Source organism: Rattus norvegicus, chromosome 5 (genome assembly GCF_036323735.1).
Source record: "Rattus norvegicus strain BN/NHsdMcwi chromosome 5, GRCr8, whole genome shotgun sequence".
NCBI classification, from domain to species: Eukaryota; Metazoa; Chordata; class Mammalia; order Rodentia; family Muridae; genus Rattus; species Rattus norvegicus.
This window is the reverse complement of record NC_086023.1, coordinates 113,959,433-113,974,168: the sequence shown is the minus strand read 5'-3', so window position 1 is coordinate 113,974,168 and position 14,736 is coordinate 113,959,433. Positions and strand designations below refer to the sequence as shown.

At 37.7% G+C, this 14,736-nt stretch overlaps 1 long non-coding RNA gene across 2 annotated transcripts in view; it reads left to right on the top strand.

Moving 5' to 3' along the window:
• LOC120102919 (uncharacterized) overlaps positions 1-14,736 on the top strand; it is a 125,472-nt gene that overhangs the window by 99,141 nt on the left and 11,595 nt on the right. For both annotated transcript variants that reach the window (XR_010051868.1, XR_005504854.2), the window contains exon 2: positions 12,435-12,492. This is a non-coding gene — a long non-coding RNA (uncharacterized LOC120102919). The remainder of the gene's footprint in view (positions 1-12,434; positions 12,493-14,736) is intronic.

Below are 14,736 nucleotides of genomic sequence, written 5' to 3'. Positions count from 1 at the left end.
AGTAACCATAGGTGGTGGGTTCACTTTTGGGTCTTTGATTCTATTTCACTGATCTACTTGCCTGTCTCTGTACCAATACCATACAGATTTCGTTTTATCATTATTGCTTTGTAATACAGCTTGAGGTCAGGGATAGTGATTCCCCCAGAAGTCCTTCTATTGTTGAGTATAGTTTTGCCTATAGTGGGTTTTTTTGTTATTCCAAATGAATTTGCAAATTGCTCTTTCTATGTCTATGAAGAATTGAGTTGGAATTGTGATGAGGATTGTATTGAATCTGTAGATTGTTTTTGGCAAAAATGGCCATTTTTCTATATTAATCTTGTCAATGCATGAGCATGGTAATTCTTTCCATCTTATGAGACCGTCTTCAATTTCTTCCTTCAGAGACTAGAAATTCTTGTCATACAGACCTTTCACTTGCTTGGTTAGAGTTACACTAAGGTATATTATGTTATTTTGGACTATTGTGAAGGGTGTCATTTCCCTAATTTCTTTCTCAGCCTGTTTATCCTTTGAGTAGAGGAAGGCTGCTGATTTTTTGAGTTAATTTTATACCCAGCCCCTGCCTCCCTGGGATGAAGCTTACTTGATCATCATTGATGATTGTTTTGATGTGCTCTTGGATTCGCGTTGTGAGAATTTTATTGAGTATAGTTGCATCGAAATTCATAAGGGAAATTTGTCTGAAGTTCTCTTTCTTTGTTGGGTTTTTGTGTGGTTTAGGTATAAGCATAATAGTGACTTCTAGATAAGATTGATGAAGCTAAAAAGTGCATGCTGAAAGGGACCAGATATAGATCTTTCCTGAGAGACACATCCAGAGCATGTCCAATGCAGAGGTCAATGCTAGCAGCCAACCACTGAACTGAGAACAGGACCCCCTTTGGGGGAATTAGAGGAAGGATTGAAAGAGTTGAAGGAGCTTGTAACCCCATAAGAAAAACAATGCCAACCAACCAGAGCTTCCAGGGACTAAACCACTCCCAAAAGACTATACATGGACTGACCCAGGGCACCAACTGCATATGTAGCAGAGAATAGACTTGTTGGCACACTAGTGTAAGGGGAAGCCCTTGGTTCTGCCAAGGTTGGACTCCCAGTGCAGAGGAATGTCAGGGGCGTGGTCATAAGGGGGTTGATGGGGGGAATATCCATATGGGGAGGGTGAGATGATGGGGGCTTATGGACAGGAAACCGGGAAAGGGAATAGCATTTGAAATGTAAGTAAAGAAATATATCTAATAGAAAATTAAATAAAAAGAAGGAATTTGGTAATGTTCCTTCTGTATCTATTTTGTGGAATAGTTTGGACAGTATTGGTATTAGGTCTTCTATGAAAGTTTGATAGAATTTTGCACTAAACCCATTTGGTCCTGGGTTTTTTTGATTGAGGGATATTTAATGACTGCTTCTATTCCTTTAGGCGTTATGGGACTATTTAGATGGTTTGTCTGATCCTGATTTAACTTTGATACCTGTTGTCTGTCTAGCAAATTGTCCATTTCATCCAGATTTTTCCAGTTTTGTTGAATATAGGCTTTTGTAGTAGGATTTGATGATTTTTTGAATTTCCTTAGATTCCTTTTATATGTCTCCCTTTTCATTTCAGAATTTGTTAATTTGGATACATTCTCTGTGGCTTCTGGTTAGTCTGGTTAAGGGTTTATCTATCTTGTTGATTTGCTAAAAGAACCAGCTCCTGGTTTTGTTGATTCTTTGTACACTCCTTATGGTTTTTACTTGGTTGATTTCAGCCCTGAGTTTGACTGTTTCCTGCCTTCTACTCCTCTTGGACGTATTTGCTTCTTTCTGTTCTAGAGCTTTTATGTGTGCTGTCAAGCTGCTAATATCAACTGCTCTCTCTAGTTTCTTTTTGGAGACAGTTAGAGCTATGAACTTTCTTCTTAGTACTGCTTTCATTGTGTCCCATAAGTTTAGGTATGATGTGCCTCCATTTTCATTAAATTCTAAAATGTCATTAATTTCTTTCTTTATTTCTCTCTTGACAAAGTCATCATTGAGTAACGCGTTGTTCAACTTCCATGTATATGTGGGCTTTCTGTTGTTTGTTTGTTTTTTTTTTTTATTATTGAAGGCTAGCCTTAGTCCAGGGTGATCTGATAGGACGCATGGGATTATTTCAATCTCTTTGTATCTATTGAAGCCTGTTTTGAGACCAATTATATGGTCAATTTTGGAAAAGGCACTGTGAGGTACTGAGAAGAAGGTATATTCTTTTGTTTTAGGATGAGATGTTCTATGTTAAACCCATTTGATTCATCAGTTTTGTTAGTTTCATTCTGTGTCTTTTTAATTTCCATGATCTGTTCATTGATGAGAGTGATGTGTTGAAGTCTCCCATTATCATTGTTTGTGGTGCAATATGTGCTTTGAGCTTTAGTAAAGTTTCTTTTATGAATGCGGGTGCTCTTTCATTTGGAGCATAGATGGTCACAATTGAGAGTTCATCTTGGTGGCTTTCCCCTTTGATGTGGATGAAGTATCCTTCCTTATCTTTTTTGATAACTTTGGTTGAAAGTAGACTTTATTTGATATTTGAATTGCTACTCCAGCTTGTTTCTTAGGACCATTTGGCTGGAAAAATTTTCCAAGCCTTTTACTCTGAGATAGTGTCTGTCTCTTTCACTGAGGTGTATTTCCTGTATGTAGCAAAATGCTAGGTCCTTTTTATATCCAGTCTGTTAATCTATGTCTTTTTATTGGAGAATTGAATATACTGATGTTAAGAGATATTAATGAATTGTTGTTGTTTACTGTTATTTTTGTTGTTAGAGGTGGAATTATGTTTGTGTGACTATCTTCTTTTAAATTTGTTGCAAGATTACTTTCCCGCTTTTTCTAGGGTGTAGTTTCCCTCTTGTTTTGGAGTTTTCCATCTATTTTCTGTTGTAGGGCTGGATTTGTGTAAAGATGTTGTGTAAATTTGGTTTTGTCATGGAATACCATGGTTTCTCCATCTATGTTAATTGAGAGTTTTGCTGGATATAGTAGCCTGGGCTGGCATTTGTGTTCTCTTAGGGTCTGTAGGACATCTGCCCAGGATCTTCTATGTTTCATAGTCTCTGTTGAGAAGTCTGGAGTAATTCTTATAGGTGTACCTTTATATGTTACTCGACTTTTTTTTCCTTAATGCTTTTAATATTCTTTCTTTGTTTTGTGTATTTGTTGTTTTGACTATTATGTGACAGGCAGAATTTATTTTCTGGTCCAATCTATTTGGACTTCTGTAGGCTTCTTGTGTGTTCATAGGCTCTCTTTCTTAGGTTAAGGATGTTTTCTTCTATAATTTTGTTGAAGATATTTACTGGCCCTTCAAATAGGGAATGTTAGCTGTCTTCTATAACTTTTATTCTTAGTTTTGGTCTTTTCATTATGCCCTGGGTTCCCTGGATATTTTGGGTTAGGAGCTTTTTACATTTTGTATTTTCTTTGATTGTTGTGTCAATGTGTTCTTCTGCACCTGAGATTCTCTCTTCTGTCTCTTGTGTTCTATTGGTGTTGCTTGCATCTTTGATTCCTGATCTCTTTCCTAGGTTTTCTCTCTCCAGGGTTGTCTCCCTTTGTGCTTTCTTTATTGTTTCTATTTCCATTTTTAGATCCTGAATGGTTTTGCTCAATTCCTTCACCTGTTTGGTTGTGTTTTCCTGTAATTCTTTAAGGGATATTTGTGTTTCTTCTTTAAGTGCTACTACTTGTTTACTTGTGTTGTCCTGTTTTTCTTTAAGGGAATTATTTATGTCCTTCTTAAAGTCCTCTATCATCATGATGAAATGTGATTTTAAATCCATATCTTGCTTTTCCTGTGTGTTGGGATATCCAGTGCTTGCTGTGGTAGGGAGAACTCGGTTCTGATGATGCCAAATTTTCTTGGTTTCTGTTGCTTATGTTCTTGTGATTGCTTCTCACCATCTGGTTATCTCTGATATTAGTTGGTCTTGTTGTCTCTTAAAGAAGCTTGTCCCTCCTTTGAACCTATGAGCCTGTTATCTTAGGACTGAGAGCACTTCTGGGAAACCAGCTCTTTCTGAGCCTGATTTGGGTTGATGGCTCTGGGAAGGCCTTAGCTCTTGGTGCAGATGGAGACCAGAAGGATCCTGTCCCTGGCTGCTTTTTTGGACAGGTAGTGGAGCAAAAATGGGATTTCTGGGGTTGGGGATTTAGCTCAGTGATAGAGTGCTTGCTTAGCAAGCACAAGGCCCTGGGTTTGGTCCTCAGCTCCAGAAAAAAAAAGGAATTCAACTGTGGGTTTTGGAGTGAGAGCATTCCTTGGAGACAAGCCCTTAGAGTGCTAGTTTTGGGTCCAGAGGGCTGTGGGACAGCCCTTAGATCTGGGCACAGATGGTGATTGAAAGTGAACAAACTGTTTTTAAATGGAATAGTTAATTTAAGTTGTTTATTTCAGATTTATGTAATTTTGAGACAAACTGAGGCCAATATGAGAATTAATTTACCTACTATCCATCACATTTTTCAAATAACCAGTGAAGAATGATATTCGGCCCAGAGCTAGTATGAGATACCTAGACTGTGTACTTTTTACAACAAGTGCCAAATACATTGTATTTACTTGTGGCAATGATTTAAACTCTTCTTTCTCTCTGTCAATCTGCCAAACAGAAAACCCTGTGTTCACTTACGTTCTTATGAGTCTTTTTATATTTGCCCATTTTATGTGTAAGCTACATGTTTCAAAAAGATCAGAAGTTTTACAAAGTCGACTTTAAATGAATTCAAATTAATCATGAAAAGTGGCTTTAGTGTGTTGTTCAGATTTGTATAAATAGTTGCTTCATGGTTATAAAACTTACATTTGGTACTAGATAGAACATAGTAATTATTTCCTGAGTGTCTCTCCAATTTTTTCAAGATAGTAGGCATTTGGTTATAAAGGTGTTGATAGAAATTCTGGCATTCGAGGCTGACTTTTTAATTCAATAAGTTTAAATATGCACTTACAGTTGAAGAGTCCAAATTCAACTTTTTAAAATGAAGTAGAGAGATAAGGACAAAATACTAATGATAAAAGAAATTAAATAATAATCAAATACACTTAAATAATAAGAAAGAGCAATTGCACAGTGACCCAGTCATGTGCTTGGAGACCCATGTGCAGCAAAGTATCTTTAACCTTCACTCATCTATACAGCCAACAAAAATAAAAATATACATTGAATCAGGACTTCTAGGTGCTGAAGACAAAACTATGAAAAAAAAATCAAATTAAATTTTCCAGAGCTCAGAAACCCAGAAGAAAAAAAAAAACCAACAAATGTAAAAACAATATGCCCAAGTTGATAGGACTATGATTCAAAATAAATCATTTTAATAAGTGACAATGGTGATGAGCTCTGAGACATGAAGGAGACATAGGAGTGATGCAGCAGATCCTGCAGAAAAGAGTGTTGAGCAGATGAGCAAATGCAATGGCCCTGATGTTGGGCCCAAGGAGACGGTTGTGATTTCTTAGTGAGGTGAAAAGCAGGGTCATGAGGAGATGAAGGGAGTGGGTAGTGCTAGAGGAAAGATGTGACACATTTTTCTGAGATCGTCAGCTAAATTGTAGGACATGGAGTCTTAGGTTCAGGATGGTTATCCCAAATCTTTGAGATAGTATAGCGTGAAGTATCCTTAGTATCTTCCCTGCACAGGCATGGAAATGAAAGAACACAGGATATATCTTAGTGTGTTCATTAGGCAATAGAAACGAGCAGTGACAAGAGAACTGAAGGTATAAGTGAAGGAAGGCCGATGCAAGGTAATTTTACCTTGCACAGTATGATCATTTGGACATTACTATTGATAACCTTTCCCCTAATCTCTAGTACTCATTGGTAAAGTTGACACCACAACTCTGCATGTAACTGCCTCCTTACCTTATGTTAGGGCTGCAAGTAGACACCACAGCAGAATTCTTTGTGTGTGGGTTATTAATAAGAGGATCACAGCTGGACTAGTGTGGCACAGAGAAAATCAAGGCAAGGAGGCCAAAAAGGCATCTTTAGGCAATCTTCCTCTATGGTATAGATTTTATTTGATTCCCCAAGGAAACTCAGAATTGCTTGGCCCCTGTGTTAGAGAGTTACTGTCTCATACTCTGCAACCCTTGTTAAAATCTTCCCCACATGCAGGGGGTTTCTCAAGCCCTGAGTTTTCTATGGCTGTTTACCAAGTGACCTCCAATAGCATGAGGACTATTAGAAAAAGAAATTCACCATGTTAGAAGTAGAGGCACCCATACAATGCTGATGGAGGGTCCAGGGTGATGTTAGTGGAGCACATTGTTCATTTAACGGTGCATACTCTCACTTCTACTTCACATACGTGACCGTTTGCATGTATATTATCTGTCTCTATGATATCTCTATAGCCTGTCTACTTTCATCTATCCTCATTAACAAGTTTAAATATTATAGTCAAATTCAAGGTTTTTACTGAAATCTCTTAATCATTTTTGTCTCTACCATTCTTCATCCAGTCATTTTATTCTAGAGTCAGAAGAAAAAATATTCTCAAGATATGAACAGTATTATTATAGATCTTTAGCTTAACAAGATTGAGGTTCTATTTAAAGCCCTTCAAGGTTCACCACTATCTTACTCATTTCTTCACTACTTTCTCCAGCAAAGTTTGGGTTTAAGTTCATTGAGTGTGCCAAGGTATTTTAGAAAAACCTATGTTTTCTTGGCCTGGAGACCTGCTTCTGTCCCTCCCAGCATAGATACCCAATAACTGCTGTAATCCCAATGCCACCACTGTTGTACTGCACACAATCAATTCCCATTGCTATAATCATCTTTCCACTTTTTAAATGCCAGTTTATGGTTACTTTTATTATAGCATTGTAAGATCTCATAATTATTCTGCAGCGAAGCCTCATGGGATGGCAACTGAGTATTTCTGTGCTTCTTATGGTTGTTGGCACATAGTAGGCATTCAGTGATTAATTCTCGGACTACTGCTCGAATGCCTAGGTGGGCTGGCTGCTATGTTTCCTTGTGCTCAGCATAGTTAAATAGAAAGATTGACTTCCTATTAGATACTCCTAGTATACATTAATCTTTTCTGAAATTGGTTGAGCCTGAGGTATAAATTTTCATGACTTTTGGAGGTACAAAACACATAACCCACCAGCTACTGTGACCTCTGCATAACTGACCATGAAATGAAATGGCTGTGGATATTGGAGGATTGTGATATGTTTTACTTTTGTGCTGAATATGTAACCACAACTCAGTGAACAGCATTGGGGGTTGTTACGATGAAAGTCAGTTATATGTTCACATATATTTGTCTCAATGTTAATAGCTTTATTGTATGTGTTTCTTGGTGTTTTTCAAATGACTTATACACTGGGAATTTTGATGAGCAAAGCACAACTTTTTTTTTTCTGAGATCATACATGATGCCTAGTGAAAACTGATTTGCGACCAAATCACAGTTTTCTCAGATTCATTACGGTATGTTTCTAGAGATGGCTGACTCACAACACAAGTATTTTAAGATAGAACAAGTTAAAAATTATAAACATTGCCTGTATTAAAAAAAAACCTTCGGGCTGTAATACGTGGGCAAAACTCTCACATGTCATCTCTAAGATGAATAGGTTGTATCTGTTCTCTTACACAGAGTATATATTTACCAGTAGCTTGAGTATAGATCATTTTTAAAGTATGATTTTATTTTAAACATCTAGAGAAAACATTGATCCCTCGTTTTTCATTTTCTTTGCGTGAAGCTGATTGATTTCTAAATTACTTTGCTACCATGATCCAATTTAGGATTTAAAATCCCACAATGGCAAGGATTTCATGTTATGAGGAAATTTTAATGCTCAGTGCCCAAGTCACTTTTTATTATTAAACTAGACACTTGGGGAGACCATCAGCTCTTTTCACTGCCAGAAAACCATTGGTGCATTGCAGCTGCACTCAATCTAGCTGTGATCTGACCTCGCATGAAATTTCAAGAATCTTGGCTTTTGATATGGAAGCAATATGTTTGTTTATGACTCTGTGAGCACGGCAGAGGCCCAGAGGCCCTGATCACTTCTATTTTGAACTTTTTGAGGCTTCAATAGCATTAACACCTGTAAGAAGCTGACATCAATGAAAAATGCCTACATATTCCACTGAGCAAGCAGTTATCAAACAAACAAACAATACTTTCTGGAGGTAAAATGCTAATAAATGAATAAATGTGAATAAAATAAATAGAAATTAATTCATTGTAACGATTTTTTTCTAACTTTTATAATTTATAGTATAATCCAGTGTTAGAGCACATTATTATTCCCTTTGTATCCATTTGCACTTCATCTTACTTGTTACCCCCAGCCAGCCAATGCTAATTTATTTTCTGTAAGTTTGGTCTTTCTGTAAGTTTGGACATTTATTGTATACAAATTTATTCATGTCATATGTCACATATCTCTTAAAACTTGTGTCATGTTTGTCAGGTTATCTCTATTTTTAGCATGTATCAGTACTTTCAGAAATAATTATTTTATTTTTTATGTGTATGTCTGTGTGGCTGAGTGTATATAAGTGTGTCACTTGCAGGTACTAGCCTGCTGAAGTTTGAGGAAGGGGTGAGAACTCCTGGAACTGGTCATATACCAGTTTTAAGTCAACACATGGATGATAAAAACTGAACTCAGTTCCTCTACACAGTAAGAAAATGCTCTTAGCTTCTGAGCTACCTCCCTGGCTTCAGGCTCTTTGATTTTATTGTGGTGTAGCAATCTGCAGTATAAATAATTACAGAAAAGTTCATGAGCACTTGGGTTGTTTCCAAGTTGAAGCTACAATGGATTGTGTTGCTATGAACATTTGTGTATAAGTCTGTGGGCACCTGCACCTTTCATTCCCTTGTTCATATAGGTAAGAGTGGGTCATGTACTAGGTGTTTTTAGATATTAAAGAAAAAATCAAATGGAGTATTTTCCATGGCAAACTGAAGTATCTACAAAGATAAATGTTAGATAATTTTTTTTAAAGATTATGATTGCAACTGCACACGCTGACTCATGCCTGTAATCTTAGCAGTTAACTGAGGCAGGAGGATTACCGTAAATTCCATGTCATCTTGGGCAAAGCAAAGAAACAAAAAAAACCAAATTATAATACTCCTATATGTGATTAGACTGCCAGGAAATGTGCAAATACAAAAAATGGCTATGGAATTTATTTGTTCCTTAAACTTTTGGGAGTGGAGACTTTTCTGAGATACGTCTTTAAGGATGATGTAACAGTTTCTGGGAAACCACAAACTAATCCAAGCAAGGAGAAATACAGAAGCCTGAGCCAACAGCCTTCCATAGTAGAATGTTTGCATGGCCATTTTGGTTTTTGGTTGAGGCACCAAAGCCCCAAATCATTACACTGGTGACAAGTTGCCAACATCCCAAGCTGCAGGGGCATGGACATATACAGAATGTGCAAGACATTGTGAAAGCAGTTCTCTCACTGACCAGCCCTCGAAGACAGGGATCTGAAACTTGAAAGAGAAGCAAATAGCTGGCTGGGGAATTTTCTCCACTGTAATTGCCTTTGAGCTTCCTATTCATCACCTCTATTCACCAGGGAGAAAAGGGATGAGAACCCTTTTCATCTCAGGTTGCTAGACACCTCTAACTTTAACTTTCAACTTGAAGGGAGCCATGGAGTTGCCTTGATATGTATTTCCTAGCGTTTAGTGTGAGGGAACAGAGCAAAAGTAAAGAAAGCTGCCTCCAAGGCTGGTGTAGGATTGTAGGATGTGAGTAACACACACACACACACACACACACACACACACACACACACACACACAGCACTTTAGCTTAAGTGGGGGACTGATTTGGCCACATACTTTGAGAAAGACCTTGCTTAAGAACATGGCAGACAATGGCAGAGAGCTGAAGTCACATGGTTTCCCTGAATTTAAGAAGCTGGAGGATGATCTGAAGTAACCAAGTAGAGAGAAGAAACATTGTTTATATCTGGTGAGCTGTCAGTCTTTGGGCACTCAGAGGAATCATCTCACCCAAAGTCAACAGAACCCATCCATGTAGGGGAAGAAGCCATTACCACTACTACCCTTAAGGTATGCTAGATGGTGTTGGTAAAGAACACAATGTCCAATTTCTCAAATCCCTTATGAGCTCAGTAAAATAGGGAATTTAGATGCCACAGCTAGTGCTTGGTAGGACAAGGTTCGTGTAAAGAAGAAACAGATGTTGTATACATGTCTCTAACTGTACAGAAGTGTTTGGAGTTTAGAGGCTAGCTGATCTAGAAAGAAAGTAGAAGCAGTTTGGTTAAAGGAAAGGGATGCATGACAGATGGTCAAAATGCATACGTAGGCTCTTCATTATCAAAACAAAGCTGTGAGTGAGGCCAGAGGAAACTTGAGAGTTTATCATTTACATGTGATAAGCTAGGGACAGGACTTGCATGAGATCTCACGTCAGAAGGAAGACCATTGGTTGCTTATTCAATGATGGAGTGGTGTCAAATAGTAAATACATCCTTACTTCCGTCCTGTGTCCATACCACATTCAGGTTGCCTGGGACAATGTACATAGACTTCTGAAAAGTGGGCATTAAACTCACAAAATAAATTAGAGCCAAACTTTAACAGCACTAACAAAAACCACTACAGGCTGCATTATCCCATGAACAAAAAGCAGATGATAAATAATAGCTCCATGATCAGAAAAACTAATTTGCTAATTATGATTTTAGAAAATAGGATTCATGTACTTAAAGTTCTAAAGATTGTCTTGATTGGCAACAAAGAACAGGGTTAGGATGGAGACAAAACATGCAACGTTGATTTTTTCGTATTGGTTATTTTATTTATTTACACTTCGTATGTTGTCCCCCTTCCTGGTCTCCCCTCCATAAACCCTATCCTATCTCCCTTCCCCTTTGCCTCTGTGAGGGTGCTCTTCTGCTCACCCACCCACTACTGCTTCACTGCTTTAGCATCCCCCTACACTGGGACATCGAGTCTCTACAGGCCCAAGGGCCTCCCTCCTATTGATGCCAGATAAGGCCATCCTCTGCTACATATGCAACTGGAGCCATAGGTCCATGTATTTACACTCTCGGTTGGTTTGGACCCTGGGAGCTCTGGGGTATCTGGTTATTTAGAAGAAAACTTTGATGTTCAAAGTAAGAAATTTTCACAACCCCTCCTTTTTTCCCATTGTATTTGACATCTTAGAATGTTCTAGTGGCTTGAAAGAGTTAAGGTTCCATTCTACACACCTCAGCACCAGGGACACCTTAACATGTGTTGTGAGAAGGAGCTAATTTATTCACTGAGCTCAGAGGAACTATGAATAAGCTAAGTGGAAAAAAACTAAGGAGAGAGAGATCAGTACCTCTCGCCATACTGACAAAAATTTAAACCAAACAGCATGTTCCTCTCTATTATTCCCTTGAAAACGAAAGGAAATGAGAAAGTTCATACTGTAAATGTCAGTGAACTGTTATGTTATAGAGTTAGTAAGAAAATGCATATTTGCAACTCAACGTGTAGTTCAGCAGAGCTTCGGGGAGAAAGTGGGATTTTCTAAATGAAAATTTGATTTGCTATGAGCATTCTGAGGCTATTATTAGAACAAGCAGAAAGTGTGAGATTAGGAGAGGTGGGACCAGTTTCCTAGACAGACAGAGCTTTCACTTTCTCCTTTTAGAAGCACTTGGAACTACCCGGTACTTATTTTGTCTCCTAGTGAGGATTCCTGGATTCTCTGGATGAGGAGGCTTACATAATTCTCATGTATTGTCACCTAGAATCCTTGGGTTTCTCAAGTCAACACCCTCTGAACACAGCTCCATCTTCTCTCTGTTACAGTCTATTCTCAGCAAAGATTAAGTCTCTGTAGTCTCAATATGCAGTGAATAGCTCTAAAGTTTATTGAGCGCATAACCAAACATGACATTCAGTATCTCACTTAATTCCGGCAGAGCCCAGTGAGAAAGATATTTTATGGGTGAAAACACAGTCTGAGATACCCTCAAACGTTCCTAAAGGCACATAAGTTACATGATTAATCAAGACTAAAGACAGGTCTGTTTTACTTGAAAGTTTCCTATTTTCATACTAACAGTCAGAAATAAAACCAGAGAACTTGCACAATGCAGAAGTGTTATATGTAGCTAGAGACCATTGCAGTTCCTCTAAACCAATTCCAAGGCTTTGGTGATGGAAAGCAAGCCCTGATCTTTGTGTGAATTTGTTTTATAGGAATTCTCATGGAATGGTCTATGTTTAAACACCCACGTTCTACCATTAATGTTTGAAAATAACTTTTGTGTTTATGTGCGTGAGTGTACGTATTTATGTCTATTTGGGTAATGACTCAGAAGATGGCGTCAATTGTCTGCTTTATCACTCTCCCCTTTGTTCATTTGATACAGGGTCTCTCACTAAACTCATAATTAGGCTGGAGCTTTGATCCTTCTGCTGGTCTTATAGGTGAGTATGGACACACAGGACTATACTATGTGCTGAAGTTTTGAATTCAGTTCCTTGTGCTTCTTCATACCTTGAGTGCTCTTGATGACCTGCTCAACTATTTGCCTCAGGCACACATTAATCCTCACTCCATTGTTGTTTTCTGCTTGTCAAAGTCCATCCCTGTATCTATGTCAGTGTCACAAAATACTGCCCCTTGTCTTATTTGGTTTTTTTTTTTTTTTTGACTCAGATAATCTGACTGATACTGAAGGCAACTTCCTTTCTTACTTTATCTTTGGATAATTTTTTTCCATTCTTTATTTTTAGAATCCATTCATATATTGAATTAACAGCTTACCACCAGAATTATAGCCCTACTAAGTACTAAGTACTTAGCATAAGGCAGAGTACCTAGCATCTATGATCTTTTATGTATATGAATGAAAGACATAGTTACTTCACAATGTCACTGAGAATAATACAGCACAATGTTTACAGTAAATGTATTCCTGTTCTCTTATCTGTTTTCTTTTTCTCATTTTAAAAAATAATATTGAACTAATATTTTAACTCCTTCTACACTTCTTTTTGCCGCTTAAGTCTTACCACGGTCAAAGTAGCCTATGTTTTACATTACCTCTGCAAACCAAAGATGCTGACTTTTTTCATGTCCTGCAGCTGATTTTACAGTTAAAAGGAAAATTCAACCAAAATTTATTAGCTTTTAAATGTGTATTGGAAACCAGACAAAAATCCTACACTCACTGAAAGCTGGACAACTGAAAATAGAGAATGGGACTGGAAAGATAGCTCAGCTGGTAAAATCCTTGCCTTGGAACTACTAGGACATGACTTCAGTTCCCAGAACTCACGAAAAAAGCTATGTGTATACACATGTTTGCAATTCAGCACTAGGGAGGAAGAGATAGGCAGATACCCATGGATTTCTGGCCAATGAGTTTACAACGTAGCCTACTTGGAAACTTCCAAGATGGTAAGAGATTCTGTCAAAAAAAATAGATATAACAAGACGCTTCAGTGGTTTCAGGTAATTCTTGTTTCAGAGTGATGCCAGCTGACAGTGTAAACCAGGTCTTTAAACACACTCAAAGTTTGAAGGAACTCTAGAAAACTGTCTTTTTACCTCCGTACATGTACCATGGCTTGTATCACACACACACACACACACACACACACACACACACACACATACACACACACACACACCATAAATAGAAAGCAGAGTTAAGTATGATGCTGCAAACCTGAAATCTCTGCACTAAGAGGTGAGGACCAGGACCCACAGTACCCAACCAGGTTAGACTAGGTAGAGTAAGATGTGAGAAGGGACTGTGGACTGGGATGGACATGGACCCTCTGGATTGGTTAATCCTCAGTGTGCCCTAAGAGGGTCAGAAAATTTTATCACACCTGAGCCCCAGCACATTGTTGCATGCGTCTCTTTCACTAAGCTAATCCTGAATTATTTTCACATGTGTAAAACTGAATATAGACAAAGACCCTATATTGACTGACAAATTTATAGTAGATTATAGACATAAATGAAAACTCTTAGAAAATAATATTAGGAGAAAATATTATGAGTTTGATAACGACCTTTTGCGTTTAACAGTAAAGACACTCACATGAGAAAAATAATAAGCTGGATCTCCTAAGAATTGAAAACTTCTACCCTGTAAAATAAACTGGAAAATGTGAAGACAAATTTGAAGGCTTAGAATATTTGAAAATATTTACAAAAGACATATATAATAAAGAAGTACTTCCAAAATATTCAAAAGACATTCAACTCAGTAACAAAGTGAACAGCCGTAGTTGAAAAGAGCACACAGATCTGAATAGCCACGACATTAAAGACGTACATGTGGCAAGTCAGTGCATGGAGGATGCTACATGTCACGGAATACCAGATAATTTAGTTAATTGCATATTATGGAAACTTAAATAGCATTATATATTATTACTCTGGCAATAATTGAGAACACAGACAATGATACATGCTGGCAAGGATGGGGACCAAGATATGGATTTCTGTCATGCTGAAATGCAGAGTATATAGCCACTCTTGATAGGGTTTTAGCAAAACTGTAGAGATTATTTATACACAATGACAATTCAGCAATGGTCATCCCTGGTAATTGCCTGAAGAACATAATTCACATGTCCACACATAAACCAGCAATGGATGGCAGGAAATGTTTTATTCATAATTATTAAAACTAGGAATTAACAAAGTAACCT